This window comes from Pongo pygmaeus, chromosome 15 (assembly GCF_028885625.2).
Source record: "Pongo pygmaeus isolate AG05252 chromosome 15, NHGRI_mPonPyg2-v2.0_pri, whole genome shotgun sequence".
NCBI lineage: Eukaryota > Metazoa > Chordata > Mammalia > Primates > Hominidae > Pongo > Pongo pygmaeus.
In genome coordinates, this window is record NC_072388.2 from 27747102 (window position 1) to 27769582 (window position 22481).

Below are 22481 nucleotides of genomic sequence, written 5' to 3' on the forward strand. Positions count from 1 at the left end.
CCTCCAGAATTTTTGATTCAGTAGTCCGTGGTGGAGTCTGAGAATTTACGTTTGTAACTGTGGCAAATATTGCTGGTCTGGGGACCACACGTTGAGAAATAAAGTATTAAACAGTGTCACAAAAAGCAAACGATAATCATAACACCATAAAAATATATTAATAACAGCTTCCCAGACTAGTCTCATGAAGATTTTGTTTCAGTATTTGGCATGGAAAGGGAAAATTTTTATTTTATTTTGATAATTATCTGCAATTATTCTTCTCAAAGGGCAAGTTTAGGGATCTCTACCGTCAAGAGACTTCTGGCAGAAAGTGAAGGACAGTGGGGATGGCATCTGAGTTTTTTGCATAGTGCTGCTTCGTGGACTGAAGCCATGTGGCGAGTTACCATGTGTTATCAGTCTGTTCCCATATGGCAAGGGTCAGGAGAGAGTCTTGTTGCACCATAATATGCGCTCTCTGGCCTCTCTCTCTCCGTGTCTGTCTAACCACTTTGTCTTCTATTCATGGCTGGGCCTTTTCTATCACGACCCAGCCTTCCAGCAAGCTGATTTCTCTAGCAATAGCCCTATTTTTTTCTTCCTTTTTTCATCACCTTTCTCTATTGGATGCTTTATATCATCACAATCACTATTTTCTCTCTATAGACTTTCCTTAGATAAAATAAGTGTTGCTTTCATCCTCATTAGTTTACACTGTGAACTCTGAATTTTTTTTTCTTATATTGAAGGTATGAACTCCTTGTAACAGAATACCCTTCCAACACATTGGCATTATTAAATTATTTATATTGTTAGGTTATTTAAACATGTGTAAATACAAATTTAATTTAAACTCCTTATAATTGTTATCAATTATAACATAACCATAAAATTATAAATTAAAAAACTGGAAACCAATAAATTATAAATTAATAATATAAATTTAATATTCTATATATATTTTAGATATATTTAGTTATAATAAAATAATACATGCTTCTATGTTGAATTTGCTTCTCTATTTTGATATAAATAATACTTATACCTATCTGTATAGTTCAGTTTTAGAAAATATATGAATAATATCAACTCTTCGAATTCTGGTTCATGATAATCAGACCTTGTGCTTAACCTAAAGTCTTTGAGAAAGCAATCTTAAAATGCCAATGTTAATTAAATGTCCCTTGAGAACTCTCTAAATTTGTCTTCTTTGCTTAAAGATAAATTTAGTTCCACTGTATTGTCGAAATCTGTGTTAAATGCATATGTGATCTAATTAGTGCCACAAGAAGAGAAACAAAAGTTCTTCATAAGGTATTTATATTTAGTATTACTGTTAATGATTGATGTGACAAAGACAGAATCTGTACAACACAGCTCACAAAGTGAATATGGAATGACCTGCTACTGCCTTGCTTTCTAGTGCAGATGCCTATATGCTAAAGTGCCTGGTCATACTGTAACTCCATCCAGCGCCTCCCCATTAGGTACCATGAAACTATCATGAGTACATCATGTACTGATGAAGATGACATCTGTTCTTCATTTCCTAAAATATATATGTATATTTATTTTACATTTTAAAACACAGAATTTTGAACTTCATTGTGAACTCAGAGATCCCAAGACTATATCTATGAACCCAAGCACTGCACAGAAGGCACTTTGATAGAACCACTTTAGAATAATGGTTCTCATTGGGGTAGACGAAAGAGTTGCTTGGTCCCTAGGGCAGTGGATCAGAATAACTTGAAACCTTTCTAAACTATACATTTCCTGCTTGCGATTCTAATACAGGAAACTGCTTTCATGAATTTCCTGCCATGGTAATACATTGTTGCTGATGAGAGTTTTGTTTTGTAACATAAGATGTAACATAGTGATTCTAAATATAACATAGTGATTCCAAAGCTCCCATTTCTTCTGTAACATATACATTAGTTACATATGTTACAAAATAAAAGGAGTTTTGGAATCACTATGTTCAAAAACCACCAAAAATGTCTTCAACATCAAAATTAGATGTTTTTCCTCAGTTGCCATCTTTTACCTCTCAGATCCCTGTGACATTTATCATCTTTCCTAAAGTTCTTTCTTCTCTATGATTCTTGATAACTTATTTTATTGACTACCCATCTACTCAAGTGAATGCTCCTAATTTTTTCCCACTGACTCCTCTTCATCTTTCTTGTCCTTAAATGTATTTGTCCTACAAAGTTATCTTTCTTTTCTAGATTTTCACTTTTTTTTTTTTTTTTTTTGAGATGGTGTCTCGCTCTGTCACCCAGGCTGGAATGCACTGGTGTGATCTCGGGTCCCTGAAAGCTCTGCCTTGCGGTTCACGCCATTCTCCTGCCTCAGCCTCCTGAGTAGCTGGGACTACAGGCATCCGCCACCACGCCTGGCTAATTTTTTTTTTTTTTTTTTGTATTTTTAGTAGAGACGGATTTCACCATGTTAGCCAGGATGGTATTGATCTCCTGACCTCGTGATCTGCCCGCCTCAGCCTCCCAAAGTGCTGGGTTTACAGGAGTGAGCCACCGCGCCCAGCCTAGATTTTCATTCTTAACAGCCACTCCCACTGCCATAAAATATTCAAGCAACTACTTTTAATTCTTTCAAATTATTGGACAAATAAATTAAGAGGTTCAAGGATTAAATCAGAGTATATCAAATATGAATTTAAATAACCTAACATCTCATTACCGTACTATGATTACAAAAATAAGTCAACCATTTCAAAAGGTAGCAAAACATTGGGAAAACGAATTCAAATTATAACCAGAAATTTCAGTACACACCTATCTTAGCACAGTGAAAAGTTCCATTAAGGGCAAATGGCAAGAAATGATTATTTACATAATGTCATACCTGATTGTATTAGTCCATTCTCACACTGCTGATAAAGACATACTTGAGACTGGGTAATTTGTGAAGAAAAAGAGGTGTAATGGACTCCCAATTCCACGTGCCTGGGAAGGCCTCACAATCATGGCAAAAGATGAAATACACATTTTACATTGCAGCAGAAAACAGAGAGAGAGCTAAGCGCAAGAGAAAGTGCGTTATAAAATCATCAGATCTCATGAGACTCATTCACTACATGAGAACAGTATGGGGGAAACCACCCCCATGATTCGGTTATCTCACACAAGTGAGGATTATGGGAGGTACAATTCAAGATAAGATTTGGGTGGTGACACAGCCAAACCATATCATTCAGCCCCTGGCACCCTCCTAAATCTCATGTCCTCACATTTCAAAACTAATCATGCCCTCCCAACAGTCCCCCAAAGGTTTAACTCATTTCAGCATTAACTCAAAAGTCTACAAAACAAAGTCTAATCTGAGACAAGGCAAGTCCCTTCCATCTATGCCCTTGTAAAACCAAAAGCAAGTTAGTTACTTCCTAGATACAGTGGGGATGCAGGCATTGGATAAATACACTCATTCCAAATGGGAGAAATTGGCCAAAATGAAAGGGCTAAAGGCCACATACAAATCCAAAATCCAGTGGGGCAGTCAAATCTTAAGCTCTGAAATGATCTCCTTTGACTCCCTGTCTCATGTCCAGGTCACGCTGATGCACGAGGTGGGTTCCCATGGTCTCGGGCAGCTGACCCCTGTGGCTTTGCAGGGTACAGCCTCCCTCCAGCTGCTTTCACAGGCTGGAGCTGAGTGTCCGTGGCTTTTCCAGGCACACAGTGCAAGTCGTCAGTGGATCTACCATTCTGGGGTCTGGAGGACAGTGGTGCTCTTCTCACAGCTCCACTAGGCAGTGCCCCAGTAAGACTTTGTGTAGGGCTTCAATCCCACATTTCCCTTCCACCTTGCCCTAGCAGAGCTTCTCCATGAGGGCTCTGCCCCTGCAGCAGACTTCTGCCTGGACACACAGGCATTTCCATACATCCTCTGAAATCTAGGCAGACGTTCCCAAATCTCAGTTCTTTAATTCTGTGCACCCGCATGCTCAACACGTAGAAGCTGCCAAGGCTTGGGGCTTGCACCTTCTGAAACCACACCTGAGCTTTATCTTGGCCTCTTTTAGCCATGGCCAGAGCGGCTAGGACACAAGGCACCAAGTCTCTAGGCTACACAGAGCAGGGGGACCCTGTGCCCAGCCTATGAAACCATTTTTTTCCTCCTAGGCTTACTAGGCCTGAGATGGAAGGGGCTGCTGAGAAGGTCTCTGACACGCTGTGGAGACATTTTCCCCATTGTCTTGGCAATTAACATTTGGCTACCCATTACTTATGCAAATTTCTACAGCTGGCTTGAATTTCTTCTCAGAAAATGGGTTTTTCTTTTCTATTGCATCATCAGTCAGCAAATTTTCTGAACTTTTATGCTCTGTTTGCTTTTTAAAACCTAATGCTTTTAATAGTACCCAAGTCACCTCTTAAATGCTTGGCTGCTTAGAAATTTCTTTTGCCAAATACCCTAAATCATCTCCCTCAAGGTTCCACAAATCTCTAGAGCAGGAGAAAAATGCTGCCAGTTTCTTTGCTAAAACATGGCAAGAGTCACCTTTATTCCAGTTCCCAACAAGTTCCTCATCTCCATCTGAGACCACGTCAGCCTGGACTTTATTGTCCATATCACTATCAGCATTTTGATCAAAGCCATTTGACAAGTCTCTAGGAAGTTCCAAACTTTCCCACATTTTCCTGTCTTCTTCTGAGCCCTCCAAACCATTCCAATCTCTGCCTGTTACCCAGTTCCATAGTTGCTTCCACATTTTCAGCACCACCCCACTCTACTGGTACCAATTTACTGTATTCGTCCATTTTCATGCTGCTGATAAAGACATACGTGAGACTGGGTAATTTATGAAGAAAAGAGATTTAATGGACTCACAGTTTCATATGGCTGGAGAGGCCTCACAATCACGGCAGAAGGGATAAAGCACATCTTAAGTGACAGCAGATAAGAGACAGAGTGAGAGCCAAATGAAAGGGGAAACTCCTTATAAAACCATCAGATCTCATGAGATGTATTCACTACCATGAGAACAGTATGGAGGCAACCACCCCCATGATTCAATTATCTCCCACTGGGTTCCTCCTGCAACATGTGGGAATTATGGGAGCTACAATTCAAAATGAGATTTGGATGAGGACACAGCCAAACCATATAGCTGATTAACTCAATATAGAACTTAAAGTACTATTAAGTCATATTTTAAAAAAAATAATGCAATGGTTAGTCAGAAAACAAGTATTTTGGAAAACAAATTCTAGTTTTAAATATGTTCTTAATGAATAGGCTTTGATACACACACGCACGCATGCACACATGCACGCATGCACTAATATGCATGCAGAAAGATTTGGATAAGGATAAAGACAAGAATAGATAGACAAAAAGGTATATTCCCAGAGGATTTTCTGGCCTGATTGCAACTGAGGAGGACTTTGTATTATATATATAGAAGAAAGAAAAAATGACTTAAAGAAATCTTTGATATTTCAGTTTTCCTGGAGGAATATAGAAATGTATATTAGATATATGCAGAAGAATTTTAAAAATTTCCCTGTGATTTTTAAGAGATAACACTTGAGAAAGGGTCTATAATACCTGTATATTAATGTAATTTTTGTGTTTTTGTCTTGGCTTTTAAAAATTGTTATGGCCACATAATAGCTGTACAATTTGTAGAGTACATGTAATATTTTGATACAAGCATCCAATGTACAATGATCAAATCAGGGTAATTGAGATACACATAACCTCAATCATTCATCATTTCTTTGAGAAATATACCAAATCAACTACTGTAGATATTTTGAAATGTACAATAAATTGTTGATACCTATAGTTGAATTATTGTGCTGCCAAACAGTAGATCTTATCCCTACTACCTAATTGGGGTTTTTTTTTGAACCCACTAACCATCTCATCTTTATGCAAACCCTCCCCACTATCCTTCCCAGCCTTTGGTAACCATCATCCTATTCTCTACCTCCATGAGACCATTTCTTTTTTTGCTCCCACACAGGAGTGAGAACATGCAAAATTTGCCTTTCTTTGCCTAGCTTATTTTAGTTAACATAATGTACTCCAGTTTCATTCATGTTGTTGCAGGTGATAGGATTTAATTCTTTTTTATGGCTGAATAATATTACATTTTGTATATGTGCCACAATTCCTTTATCCATTCACCTATTTATTGATTGACACTTAGGTTGATTTCATATCTTGGCTATTGTAAATAGTGCTGTAGTAAACATGGAAGTACACATATCTCCTTGACATACTGATTTTCTTTCTTTTGGATATATACCCAAAAGTAGGACTGCTGGATCATGTGGTAGTTCTATTTTTAGTGGGTTTTTTTTTTTTCTGGAAACTTCATACTTTTTTTCATAGTGGCTATGCTAATTTATATTCCCACCATAAGTTTACCTTGGTGCCCCTTTCTCTGCATCTTCATTAGCATTTGTTATTTCTTGTCTTTTTGATGAAAGCCATGGCTATTTGTATGTATTCTTCTGAGAGTGTCTATTCAAGACTTTTGCCCATTTTTAAATCAGATATCTGTTTTTCTGCTATTGAGTTGTTTGAATTCCTTATATATTTTGGTTATTAATCCCTTGTCAGCTGAATAGTTTGCTAATATTTTCTCCCATTCTGCAAGTTGTCTCCTCGCTTCATTGGTTGTTTCTAACTTTGTGTGTGTATGTGTTTGCTTTTGCTGTGGTGAAGACTTTTAACTTGATGTGATCTCATTTGTCCATTTTTCACTTTGATATGCCTATGCTTTTGAGGTGTTACTCGAGAAATCTTTGCCCAGACTAATGCCTTGAATATTTCCCCAGTGTTTTCCTCTAGTTGTTTTAGACCTTATCTTTTAGTTTTAGACCTTATCTTTAAGTCTTTAATGCATTTTTATTTCATTTTTGTACATGATGAGGGATAAGGATCTAGTTCCACTGGCTTTTTTTTTTTTTTTTTGAAACGGAGTCTGGCTCTGTTGCCCAGGCTGGAGGCTCACTACAAGCTCCGCCTCCCCAGTTCACGCCATTCTCCTGCCTCAGCCTCCTGGTTCCACTGGCTTTTATACAAACTGACTTCTCTGGACGTTAGTGTTCTTATTAATAAAATGAAGTGTTTTGGTTAGATCATATTATTAGTCAGGTTAGGCTATGTATGCTGTACTGGTAATCTAATTCCTAAATATCCTAACACAACAAATATTCATATCTTGCACATGTCTAATACTGCTCTGCAAATGTTTTGCTGCATTTAGTCAATCAGTGACCCAGATATGGAAAGCCTTGTTGTATTGAGATACCACCATCTCAGTAACATGCTTCAAGGGCCAGCATGATAGAGAAAAGATACTGATCAGGGGGTTCATAGCTTTTCACTTCCTTGGCCAGAATGTGACACACATCCCTCCAACCATAGCCAATTGGTCAGAACTGTTCTCATGGTCCCAACCCATTGCAAGGGTACATGAGAAATTTAAACGTGTATGTACAATATTATGTGACCATTTCTATATCTGCCACAATCTCAAATTTCTCAACAAGGATTGTAAAATTTGTGATTCTTTAATTATAAAGTCTGGCATTTACTGACTACCTCCTACTTATCAGGCAATTTACATATGTTAAAACTTACTACCTAGAATGACCTACCAAAATAGGCAATGTTACCCCAGTTTCATAGATGAAAAATGGGTTTAGAGAAAACCATATTCCCAACAATTATTGGAGCTGACCTCTGAATCCAGGGCTATTTAACCCAAATAACTGTTTCTCCAAGTTTTACTGTCTTTCCTGAGTATGATATAATGAAAATGGTTTTCAAAAGCTTGTGCTTTAGCATAAGTAGGAAAACAAATCTGAAATGTGTTTTAATTATGTTAAAATGCCTAAAGGAAATTGTATGTTTTCCTGTAAAAAGACTGCAGGTTATCTAAAATATAACCTCTCTTTACTTTTGATTGAAATTAAATAAAATCACATGATGACAATGATTATCTGATGCTTATTAAAAACTCTAATAGCCCATTACTTGTTTTTGCTGAAAAAATTATAAATTATTAGATAAACTGAGTAAAAAGTACATAAAGATATAAGTTGGGTGTTATTGGGATAGACTGAATAATCATGAAGAGTTTTATAGTTCCAGCATTCCCAAATTGCATAAAACACAGTGTTGGTCCGTATTTGCATCTTCTTTGTTCTTGAGGATTAAATATGATCGCGTTAGCTCTCCTAATGTTTTGTTTATATGGCACCAACTCGGCAGTTATTTAAAAGCCCCAGGTGATTGAATGAAATTTTCCCTTTGCATTTGAAGTTTTCACATCAATTAATGCAATAAGAAAGTCATTGATTTAATTAATAATCACGGAAAATTCTTCTGCCTTGCCACCTCTAAATTTATCCTCAGTTAAAGAAATGGTTTCATTTATTTATTTAACTATATTCACTGAGTACCTACTGCATGCCCACCACCATGCTAGGATTGGGGTTTCAAAGATGAATACATCAGAGGCCTTGCTTTTAAAGGGCTCAAGATATCATGAGTAAAAATATTTTAGCATTTGCTTCAGTTTATTTATTTCCCCTTAACTGAGCCCCATACCATTCTCTTTCTAGTAATTTAATTTGCCTATTTCTTAATACAACTAAGATTTTCATTATTTTATTAAGACATTTGTGCCTGTATTCTCTAAATGGCACCTGTTTTCAAAATACTTAGGAATATTAATTAGCTTGTTTTTCAGCACAAAGGAGAAAATCATGTTTTAAAAATGCAATTACCCTTTATCAGTTGAAATAATAGGATTTATTTTACATATTTGTTTTTCAATGGTATACAAACAAATGCTAGAAACAAAATATAAGTAGTTTTTTTAGCTGATATTATTTTTTAGGATCTCAATATTTTGGAGAAATGAGTTCCTCACATCTAAAATTTATAAATACTTGCCAGTTTTCATTTGATGCAAACTTCTAAAAAACAACCAATTTTCTGGAGCAGAATTAACATAAAAGAAAAATTTTAGAGACTGTCTTTTTCATCTTTTCATTTTTAATTAATTAATTATTCTTAGTTTGCTTCTGAGAATTGGAAATGCCTTTCAGTATTTTCCAATGTAGAAAAAATGTAGAGTTAATCCATAAATGCCCTCTTGTGACAGTCCCCAAAAATGCAACTGCCTTTTCCTTCATTTGCTACACTTTTCCTTTTTTCCTAAAACAATTTCATATATCCAAAGTGTAACAGTTTTGATAAAAAAAATCAGTTTTATATTTTATCTCATGAAACTAACTCATCTATTTTTAATAAGCTATGGGGTGTATTGCAATTTAGACAGAAAAACGTGTGACAATACTATTTCTTCTGGCCTAGGAAAGACTTTCCTTCTACTGTCACTGATCTCCACTTTGGTGGTGTAAGTACATGGTGGAGTACATGGTGAGGGAGTTTCTAGATGTGAAAAGATTCTTTTTCAACCTTTTCTTGAAAACTTCCAGGGTCATAGAACATTTTCCAGTGACATAGTTAAATATAATAAACACATTGAATTAGCCCTAGTCATTCCTTCACAATTATTGATAATTTTAATAAATGATCTCAATTATATTGTATAGTCATCTTTGGAGTTCCCAGAAGCAAATGTTAATTTTACATTTTAAAATAAAACCAACAATTACTAAAGCAGTCCAATGACTTGCCCAGAGTAAAAAGTGAGTGCATCACTGTATGATCCATGGGCCAACACTGACTTTCTATGTGTTTTAAACATATATGTATTCAGAAGGCGGAAGACAGCAAAGCTTTTCAAAGGGCACTTGGTGTATATTTCTTAAAGTTTATTTCTGAACTTTTGCTTTATGCCAAGAATATCTAACTTTCTCTGGTTTTAGAACACAAAAAGAATGTTGAAGACTGTTTTCTTTTCAAAATTTAGGTTAAAACAGCTTTCCATGAAGAAATAAATCTTAAAATTTTTCTTAAGAAGATGCTATAATGTAGAACTTTGAAAATAGCCAGACCTATGTTTGGACAAGTAGTTACTACATTTAAAAATTACACACACACACACACACACACACACACACACACACATCAGTTTCTTTTTCTGAAAAAGGAGAGCAATAGTAACCTAATTATAGGGCTTTAGTGAGATTTACGTGATATTTGTATAGCCCTTGCCCTTAGTAGAAGCTTAACACTATAGCCATTATTATTTGTAAAAAGCTTATGGCCCAGCGCAGTGGCTCACGCCCGTAATCCCAAAACTTTGAAAGGCCGAGGCGGGCGAATCACGAGGTCAGGAGTTCAAGACTAGCCTGGCCAATAAGGTAACCCCCCCCAAAAAATACAAAAAATTAGCTGGGCGTGGTGGTGCGCACCTGTAATCCCAGCTACTTGGGAGGCTGAGGCAGGAGAATCGCTTGAACCCAGGAGGCGGAAGTTGCAGTTAGCCGAGGTCATGCCACTACACTCCAGCCTGGGCAACAGTGCAAGACTCCGTTTCAAAAAAAAGGAAAAAGTTTAAATTTGTGATATGGACTAAAAAAAATGCCATCTAAGTTCATTTTGTGGCTAAGATGGCCACACATCAATAACTATTCATTACTTCATCACTTTATGTCCCTCAGATTTTAAAACACTATAATTATATAATCATGCTTAATGTTTATAGCACATGAAAATAAAAAAACAATAATGTGAATATTATTTATACTTATTTTGTCAACTTAAATAATTTGTTTGAATGTAATTCTCTTGATAATAAAACCTGCCAATAAGTAACAGAGTTCCACAAATTTTTTCCTCTGGCTGATAGAATCTTTCGGTTACAAAGTCTTATGATAACAAACAGAGGGTGAAAGAGGTGTAGAGAATACAAATCAGTGATCTATGATAGAACTCAGAGACATCCTGTAAGCCCAGCTACTCAGGAGGCTGAGGCAGAAGAATCGCTTGAACCCAGGAGGCAGAGGTTGCAGTGAGCCTAGATCACGCCATTGCACTCCAGCCTGAGCGACACAGTGAGACTCCGTCTCAAAAAAAAAAAAAGAACTCAGAGACATCCTACACAAAGAAAGACTGTGGAGAAAGCAGGGAACGGGGATGTTTGCCATTGTTATATTCAGGATGGAAATCATGGGAGCAATGGAACCTGAATTTCCCACCATTTTTGAAATGGACACAATATATTTTGGAGAGTTACCAATGAAATCGGATTTTCTATTTTAGGAGCCCTGGCAAATAATCGTGTCATTTAATTTCACAATCACAAACGAATTACAAACCAGAGTGCAGGATGATACCAAAAACTGAATATCGATTATGATATTTGAAAAGGTTCCCCTATCCCAAGTGTAGCATTTGACGTCCCCCTTTTCCTCACCTTCCTTCCTTACTTTATTACCATTTTTATACATTTTAGTTCCTAAATAAACCTTGAATCTTCCCATTTATCTCCACGTTTGCCAATACTACCCTATTAAATATAGCATCATCTTCCATGTGGATTACTGAAAGAGCCTCCAAATTAGTATTTCTGAATCCACTCTCTTCCCTACTACTACCATTTCTCTCCCAGCACCACCACCAAACACACACGCTGAGTTCTGCCTCCAAACTACAGTCAGGGTTATATTTTGAAAACACAAATATGATGAAATAGAACACGACTTTGGAACCTTCAATGATTTTCCATCACACATAGGATAAAGTGCCTAATCCTAACTGCCTAAATTATCTACCCGACCTTCCATGTCTACTTCTCCAATCTTGTGTCTAGCTACTCTTCCCAGCAAATTGTGGGCCATACTGGCCTTTGTCTAGTCCCCCAGATACCTTAAATTATTTTCTGTTTCTGGGATTTCCCGCACATTTTTCTTCTACCACCTTTTGCCTAATGTCTATTCATCTGATCCCAGCTCAAACATCACTTCCGGAGAATAGCCCTGCTATCCTCAGAACAAGTATACAATGTGTGCTATAAAATAACATACTCTGGTTCATTTCCTCCAAACAACTTATAATAGTTTATACTTAAATGTTTATTTGATGGTCCATTGATAAGTACCTATTATTGGTCTCTTTAGAGTGTATGCTCCTTCAGACTGGATCTACTTGCTCACCACTATAATTCCAGGGCCTAGAACAGGGCCTGACACATAATTGATGCTCAATAAATTAATTGCTTTTTTCTTTCTGCTGGAAAAATCATTCTGTGTTTAATCTTCCTTCAGGATAAATATGTATCCTACACAATATTTTTATTTTCCCCCTCTTCTTCGTAATTCCAAACCAATCAGCTATGCTTGCCAAACAACTAGACTGTCTTAATGCAACGCTGCCACCTGTTGGCCCTTCTCTGCCTCAACATTTCTCTCCATCTCCTTTGCAGGGAATCAGGCCCCTGGTGCACATTCCTCACCTTTCTTCCTTATTTAGTCAAACACATAATTAAGTGTCTCTTACATGTACACACACACCCTTCTAAACTTCCTATTTATTCCATTTCAACTTTTGTTCACTCATTCAGGAAACATTCTCCACTGCCTTTGTTTTTCCTCTTTCTCCTTCCTCCTCTTCCTCTCAGCTTTTTCCTCCTCCTTCTTCTTTTTTTAGTATTTCTGTAGAAAAAATATATCCAAATTTCCATAAATTTGCCTTCCAAATATTAGCTTGGAATTATTTATAATATAGAACTTTCTAGAAGACATTGGGCTTACAGAACCAAATTGGCCTATATTTGTCCCATTAGCATTCCTGATAAAACCTGAAATTCTAGGATTGTATGCTAATTTTATGGTAATATTGTCTTCTGCATCTGTTTTAGGGATAAAGTTAAACAGATAACTTGAGCAAACATATAATCTCAATGAATTCACCCTGTTTTTAAGTAATGGTTGACCATTGTACATATATGGTATTATATTAAGTGAAATAATTTATTGTGAGTTTAAAAACAGGAAAATAAAATAAACAAAATGAATATGTAAAAGGTAAAAAGAAAATGTTTGTTTTATAATTTTCAAAGTAGATTTATTACTTCCTCATCTCAATCATACTGTACTTAATGTTGCAAGTTTGTGATTATAAAATAAAATAATTAACTATATGTAGAAAGAATCTAAAGCAACAGAAAATTTTGAATTATGAGCTATATTTAAGTTACGATCTTGAATAAATCATCTAATCTTTCTGTAATTACATATAAGACTCAAAAAGCTAGATACTAATTCGAGTGGAAACTTACCTATGTAATGTGGAGATTTCACAATTTCATTGAGGAAACTTGACAATGAAGAAAATGTATATTAAATAACTCCTAAATGTCAAAATTAATTGTATTAAAATTATTTCGTATGAGTATTGATTATTTGGCTACTTTAGCATGAGATATTACGTTATTCTGTATTTCTTGAAACCTTTAATACATAATCAATTGGATATTATTTAAAGTTTTACATAGGCTGACAGTTCAATAAAGCAATTATGACTAAAATTACTTTCACATTTGGAACACGAAAACTAAGAAGAGGAATTACATTTTTTTCTAAATGTATTATACAAAGTTAATTATTTAAGTATTTTTATAAAATTAATAAATATTTTAACACAAGATGCAGCAAACCTTTCATAAGGAAAACTCTCCTACCATTGAATTCAATTCAATTTGTCAAACATTTAATGAGCAATGACTTAATACTATGAAGAATACACACATGAGGAAGACAAAATCCCCCCTCTTCTGGAGCATGAGCAAATCAAGCAGGAAAATTAGACATCTATTTTCAAACCAAAAGGAAATGAGGAAAGACACTAACTGTTTTACAACTATTAATCTTGCAGAAGTAAGAGAACCTACCTTTCAAGATATAATAAACTCTTTTGTGAGGCCATCAGTCTAGCCATTCCTCATATGTCAAATTCGAAATAATTATTGATTGCTTTGAATGACATCATTATAATACTTTTTAAAATGTTTTAGCATAAGGGTTATAAACAGACTGGTGGCTATGGCTCATGACTGCAATCCCAGAGCTTTGGAAGGCTGAAGTGGGAGGATCGTTTCAGTCCAGGAGTTCAAGACCAGCCTGGGCAAGATAGTGAGAACTTGTCTCTATAAAACATTTTTTAACGGTGGCTCACGCCTGTAATACCAGCATTTTGGGAGGCCAAGGTGGGTGGATCATGAGGTCAGGAGATCCAGACCATCCTGGCTAACACGGTGAAACCCCGTCTCCACTAAAAATACAAAAAATTAGCCGGGCGTGGTGGCGGGTCCCTGTAGTCCCAGCTACTTGGGAGGCTGAGGCAGGAGAATGGCGTGAACTTGGGAGGTGGAGCTTGCAGTGAGCCGAAATCGAGGCACTGCACTCCAGCCTGGGCGACAGAGTGAGACTCCCTCTCAAAACAAAAACAACAACAACAAAAATCTTTTAAATGAGTGATAAACAATTTGTAAAAATGACCAGTAAAATAGTCCTGAAGGTACTCAAACAGAGTGGATTTATAGCAAATGTATGTTAATCTTGATTAATTGACAAATGAGGAAATGTTATTATGGTAATTTTTTTGCAAATCCAGTTCTAGGTCAGGTGTGGTAGCTCACGCCTGCAATCCCAGTACTTTGGAAGATGGAGGCCAGCAGATCTCTTACCTCCAGGTTTTTTTTGAGATGGAGTCTTGTTCTGTCACCCGGGCTGGAGTGCAGTGGCACGATCTCGGCTCACTGCAACCTCTGCCTCCCAGGTTCAACTGATTCTCTTGCCTCAGCCTCAGGAGTAGCTGGGAGATTACAGGCACGTACCGCCATGCCCAGCTAATTTTTGTATTTTTAGTAGAGACGGGGTTTCACCATGTTAGCCACGATGGTCTGGATCTCCTGACCTCGTGATCCGCCCACCTCGGCCTCCCAAAGTGCTGGGATTACAGGGGTGAGCCACCTCGCCCGGCGGACGGCCAGGAGCTCTATACCAGCCTGGCCAACACAGCAAAACCCCATCTCTACTAAAAATACAAAAAAATCAGCCAGGCATGGTGGCACGCACCTGTAATCCCATCTACTGAGGAGGCTGACACAGGAGAATCACTTGAATCTGGGAGGCAGAGGCTGCAGTGAGCAGAGATCGCGCTACTGCACTCCAGCCTAGGCGACAGAGCGAGACTCTGTCTCAAAAAAAATAAAAAAAAATTTTTTTAATTTTAAATCCAGTTCTGGCATAAATCGCCTCGATTTCATATTGTTCATGAAAATATTTGATTTTTGCAAAATAGGGAGCAGTCAACAGAGACAGAGTTCTTGACAAAACTATTTTATTTATATGCCTAAATATTATTTTTCTACAGTATTATTCAAATTTGATATTGTATATTTTTCCTTTTTTCTTTTGTGAGACAGGGTCTCACTCTGTCTCCCAGGCTGGAGTGCAGTGGCGGGATCACTGCTCACTGCAGCCTCTGTCTCCTGGGTTCAAGCAATTCTCCTGCCTCAGCCTCCCCAGTAGCTGGGATTACAAGCACGCACCACCACGCCCGGCTAGCTTCTGTATTTTTTTGCAGAGACGGGGTTTCGCCGTGTTGCCCAGGCTGTTCTCCAACTCCTGAGCTCAAGCGATCTGCCCACCTTGGCCTCCCAAAGTGCTGGGATTACAGGCATGAGCCACCACGCCTTGACAATATTTTTCTTTACTACTTCTTCTCCCTCCATAAGAGTATTTTTGAAGCATAAGAGCTTTTCTCTTATACTGGGATGTTAAAAACAAAACAAACAAACAAAAATTCTTGCTGGACTGGCTGAAACATAAGATTCCATAAGTAAAAAGTCCAGTCTGCAGATACAATTAATGCTTTTATAATACTGCTATGAAATGACTCAAAATATTCATACTGCTTGTTTGAATAATCTTAGCATCAACTTGGAAAAACTTCTGTCTGCAACAAGTTCTTTTTAAGTCAACCTAAAGAATTACTTAAGATAGCTATTTATAGTTCAAATATGTCTAAATAAAGCATTTTATATACTAATTATATCCATAAAAGTGTGGGCTCCATGGGCTGTACTATGTTCTCTTATATCATATGAGTTAACATTAGAAAACAATATCCCAAGACTAGATCTTTTAAAATACTCTAATTACTAAAATAGTTAGAAATAAGTTAATAAATCATTGTGGCATTATTCACAATAGCCAAGATATGGAATCAACTTAAGCATCTATCAGTAAATAAATGGATAAACCAAACGCTGTATTTAATCACAATGGAGTACTAGTTAACACTAAAAAATAAGTCCTGTTATTTGCTACAACATGCATGAAACTAGAGGACATTAAATGAAATAAGCCAGGAACAGAAAAACAAATACTGCCTGATCACACATATATGTGGAATCCAAAAAAGTTAACGCATTGCAAGAGAGTAGAATGGTGGTCTCCAGCAGCTTGTCCTGGAAGGTGTTAAGTAGATGTTGGTCAGAGGACACAAAATTTCAATTAGAGAGAAGGAAGAAGTTCAAGAGTTCTACTGTACAATATAGTATAATATATTGACTATAGTTAACTTCAATGAATCATACAGTGTATTCTTAAAAATTACTAAAACAATAGATAGATGCATATTGTGTTCTCACAACAAAAATTAAGTGAGGTAATACATATGGTAATTAGCTTGATTGAGCCATTTCATTATGTGTACATATTTCAAAACATACAGAATAAATACATATAATTTTTGTTTGTGAATTTAAAAAGGAAATTATGTAATAACCAGTAATTGTGCATCTATTAATGGAAAAAAATCTAATAATATTACAGATATCGTCTAAAATATTATAGCTTGTATATTAATTTAATATCTTTCTCACTTAATTAGGAAATATTATTCATTTAGAGGAGAAAATGAATAAGAAAAACAAGACACGGATCTGTTTTTGCCCAGAAAACAGCAGATCCCAAATCATATCACTATCTTTAGCACTTACATATCTCTAATTCTATTCCCATAATGTATTAGGCCATTTGTTCTTTATTTTGACTTTTTAAAGTTTATCATTTGCATCACATTACATATTTCATGTTAAATAAATTACAACAATAATAAGTTATATCTCAGGTTAAAGTATCTTTTGATATATATGTATGTATATATACATATATGTGTACAAATATGTGTGTGTATATATATATATAGAGAGAGAGAGAGAGAGAGAGAGAAAGAGAACGCTCTGGCCTTGAGTATACCTGGCCTTCATAACTTCTGTATTGATAATACCAGCAGAGGAAGAATAGTTAACTTGGTTGTGGGGTATAATATATGCAAACATAATAAATCATTTTTTCTCTATTTTTGTATTTCTTTTTTTTTCATCGTCATGTAGGTACAACAGTAGTTTCCTTTGCTCTTAAAATTAAATGTGGATTTTGAAAATAATTGTGGGAAAATAATAATTCACTAGGGCAATATTAAATATAAAATATGTGGTTTTATTTATCAAGAGAAAATGACGTATTAAGTAGTAGAAAAATATATACATATATAGGTGTATGTATGCCTGTATATATATTTCCCAGTTTATAACCTTATTTTCTATATTGATTTTTGATAGAGAAACAAAGACATTGATTCTAAGAACTTTGGAATCATTGAAGGTTTTTGGAGGGAGGAATGGACAGCAATAAAACTGTTAAGATCAAAATGATTTAAAATTTGAGGTGCTATACACCTTATGATAATTTTTTATTTAACCAAAATCACAGTAATATGTATCATATTATTTATAGTAAGTCTAATCAGTGAATCTCATTATAAAGCTACCCATAATTTAGTGTACTTAAAACATAAATGTGGTGTCATTTAACTGCTGACAAACCATTTTTATTGACAGAAATAGCTTGAGTTAAAAGAAGGATCTTGAGAAGTTTACAGTTTTATTTTTTTCAAGCACCACAAACTAATAAGCAAAAACATATGAATTAGATAAAATACTTCATTAAGTTACTTTTATTGGGTAAGTCAATGTGATATGATTACATTTTAGAGACATTTAATTCTTCATCATATAAAATCACATTGATGTTTGGTTATATTTTCTCTTCTGGTGATGTAGCCATTCAAACTATTTTACTCATATCAAAGCAGAGATATTATGAAGTTAAAACTAAAGTCATTTTCATCAAAGCTAATCATAAATTTTATTTTCTTAAGTGTCTCCCAGAGTATTCACATTGCAGGTCTATAAAGGAGACTCTTAAAAGTACTCTCCGGTCTTGGGTTCTAATTAGAAAGAATCCCATCAAACGTGGGAGCATTGCTGTGATGATAGTCAGGAGAGCAAAAACAAAAACACTCACATTTGGTTTATGAGGCTTTGGATGAACCCATTGAACACCGATATTTTAGGAAGGTATCTCTTACTGTTGAAAGTATAATTGGCTATTCATTACTTAGATGGCCAGCTTCACAGTGGTTTGCACCCATTTGTATAACTTATGTAAATGCATAAATGCTTCCTTTGAAATGACATAAAACCTAAATCACTCCATAAACTAATAAATGATAGTTGCTTGCGCTCTTGTACACAGTTAGCTTTTTATTGGTTAAAAAAATGTAGGTGAACATCACAGATGCAAAATGTTTGTTGTTAAGAATGTGTGTTTACAGGTGTGGAATACCCTAAGGATGGGTAGAACTGATAACCTGCTGCAGGTGCAGACTTTAATAAACAGGAACTTGTCTTTCCTCTAATCACTTCTCTCCTTTATCATGCTTTTGGATTATCTCAATTCACATTAAGTATCACTTGTGCATAAAGCATATACAGTGTACTATATTTATTTAGGTATACATGTGACTAGATCTTCTATGAATAAAACCCAAAATGCATTCACATGAGAAAATGGAGTGGTTTAATTTAAATATTTTAGGAGTACTAGAATACTAATAAACATCTGGAAGAACAGATAAAACTAGATAAATGTTTAGCCTTGTTATGAGTAACACACTAGCATACGATTAGGTTTATAATGGTTGTAATTTAACAAAACTGTTGTATGAAATATTTTGTTTAGCATTCATTAAAAACTGTTAATGCACTTGTGTTTTTCATGGACTAAATTTTTTGCAGCAGACGCACGTTATTAGTATAATACAAATATGCTAAAAAGCAAACAGTTTGGTGTTAAAATGTTTTAAGTAGGATTGTGAAAAGAAATTTTACACCAATCTTTATTTTTTTTCATTTTTACAGGGAAAATTTTACCACAAATTCCATATTTTAATGATATTATACCAACTCTATTTTTTAAACTCATTTTGTCACTGTTTTGTAACAGAAACACTGTAAATATTATAGATGTGGTAAACTATTATACTTGTTTTCTTATAAATGAAATGATCTGTGCCAACACTGACAAAATGAATTAATGTGTTACTAAGGCAACAGCCACATTACATGCTTTCTCTTTCACAGTAGGCAGCAGAGCATATGGTTTTCTCTTAATGGAACGCTAGCTTCTCATTAACATACCAGTAGCAGTGTCAGAACTTACAAACCAGCATAACAGGGAGATGGAAAAACTTATAAATTAGACCCTTTCAGTACTATTGAGAAGGAAATGACTGATGTTCTAAGGTACAATATTTAGCTAATACTGTGCCCTTTTCTGCACCTTCTTTCCACAAAAAGAAACTTTTTTCTTATAATAAATATAAATATAAATATTGAAGTGCAAGTAATTTTTACCCTGCTTCTAAGAGTGATTGGCACCCTGATTTTGATAACTCTTCTTAAAAATAATATTTCATTGCCTTTTTGCTCACAGTATGTTTCAAACAGCTGTATTTTCACCATTCTGTTTCAATACAGAGAAGCAGTTGAAATACAAAACTAATTTTCTTATCTTCCTAAAAGAGGAAATCCATAAGGTAAACACAAAACGAACATGTGAAGGAAATCCTTTATTTTCTGAAGGCTAAGGCTGACCGAGCCAATAGCAGAAGTGGAGCCGCCAAGAGGTCATGATTGGTAGTGAAGGGAAGAGAGGAACTGTATTTAATCCCCATTTCGCCGCGTGTGGTTTAAATCATATCTAGCCATCTCATAATGATCACAGTGATTTAAATTGATCATCCAATTTTTTTTATTTTTTAAACTCCTTCTCATTCAGAATTCAGCCGTATTTGAGGAAAGAACATATCAATATCATGTCTTAAAAGACACATTTTAAAAGTTAAACCTATATGTATGACCTAGAAATTATACTTACATATAGATAACAAAACTTCACATTCATGAATTCCATAAACTGAAATAGCTTTTATCATCTACATTTTATTTATTTATTTATTTTTTGAGACTGAGTCTCGCTCTGTCACCCAGGCTAGAGTACAGTGGCATGATCTCAGCTCACTGCAACCTCTGCCTCCCAGGTTCAAGCAATTCTCTGCCTCAGCCTCCCGAGTAGCTGGAATTACAGGCACTTGTCACCAAGCTCGGCTAATTTTTGTATTTTTTTAATAGAGACAGGGTTTCACCATCTTGGCCAGGCTGGTCTTGAACACCTGACCTCGTGATCCTACTGCCTTGGCCTCCCAAAGTGCTGGGATTACAGGCGTGAGACACCGCGCCCAGCCTATATTTTTAAATTTTTATAGCATTCACTTATAATTAAATAATTGAGTGCTATAATAGTGAAATACAAGGTTCTGGAAAAGTTGACCAATGTTTCAGGGTTACCGGAAAGTAATTGCCAGAAATAAAGCAGACGTATTAATCCTCTGATAGCCAAAAACCTGAGGAGATAACAAAGTGAATTGGTGGTTCTTTCCAAACACTTTAATGTCTACGCTAGTTCAATTCACTGAATGAAAAATTTTACTTCTAAAAGTCTAGTCATTTATAATACTATGCTCTTTCTATAAACATGTTTGTAGATGTATCTTTCAGAGCTGCAGATCATGATGAATGACAAGAATAACATTTAAAAGAATGTCAGGAATATATTAATAATACAAATATTATTTGACTCAACCATAAAAACATAAACAAACTTTCTAATCACTATTATCCTGCATAAGTAATCCAATAATATATGTAGCATTCTAAAAACTTATTTTCTCTTTGAGGGAGTTCAAAATTTAGCTGAATTGTGAGGATTATTCAATGTGAGCATATTTGTGACTTAGCTCATTTTTTGTGAATACCTGAAGACACAGAACTAGGAATCAATAATGTGTAGAAAGGTATCCAGGTAACATTCCCAGAGGTATCATCAGCCTGATCTTCTAGGAGTTGAACCCCAGTGTTTAAAATTTTGGAACTTACTTATTTTCCTTTCACAAGTCAAAATTATTAATTCTGTTCACAGAAAGTTCTTTCTCTTTTCCTTCTGCCATAAAACATCACAGTATGTTTATTTCATAAATCATTCTCTTTTTCCCCTTGCCTCAAACTTTGCCATTATCTCTAAGACCCCTTTGGAAACTAACTTAATAAGTATTATTGATTCGGGTCCAATGCAAACTATTCACTTAAGGGTATTTCTACACTTTCTGAGTAGCAAGCAGCCCGATAACCATGGCCCATGCAGCAGATTTAATTTGAGTATCAACAGATCCAGATTTGGTAAGCATTTTTTTTTTCTTTTCTTACCTGACTCCAAGAGAGCCACAGGGAATAACTGGCACCGGCTGCTTCGCATATCCCTTTCCTCCATTTTGGTAATTTCTCTATAACCCTAACAAAGGTATCTGAAAAGTCACTGCCTCTCAGTGTGTGTTTCAACACCACTGAATCAGGAACATCTCTGCATACAGGTGTTAAAAGAAGCTTCCCCCTCATGTCTAGCATAAAACTTAAACCAATGGTTGTTATTCAGCTGAAAACAGTATCAGTGTAAAGTGCCACCGATCTGGTCACTATCTCTGGGAGGCTGCCAGAGCTTCTGCATTGGCTTCAGGGTGTCGTCTGCGAAGGAAGCCAATTAAGATCACAAGATAGTGGCTGGTAATAATAAACTTCTAATGATGTTCCTGACTGAAAAGAGGTAATTAAAATGTGTATATGGATGACCCCAGCTTCTGTCAGTTCAGTGTAGCTGTTATGCTGACAATGTCCATGTTTTGTTTAGGAAGAGGAGTTAGTGTTGTCTAAAAACAATGAAATAAGCAATTTAATAATATAGAAAGAATTGCTTTGGAAACGCACACTAGTTTCAATTTTGTTGCATCCCTGATAGGATTTAGCTGACTGCTGTCTCTTGACTCGTCGATATTTTTTTTTGTTTTGGTCCCTGGCTGTAACTTCTCCTTCTTCCATCTCCATTCTCCTGTTCCCTGACTCTACACTCCCACCCTCAATCCCCAACCCCAAAATGGGATTTTTGGTTGTTACATTTCAGTAGGAGTCATTCTTATCTTCTGCAGGTGCTTCTTGAAATCAAAGACTTGTTTTGAAAAGAAAGACAATTAATTAGATAGCAAAGGAAGCCAGTCCTCTTATCACCCGATCT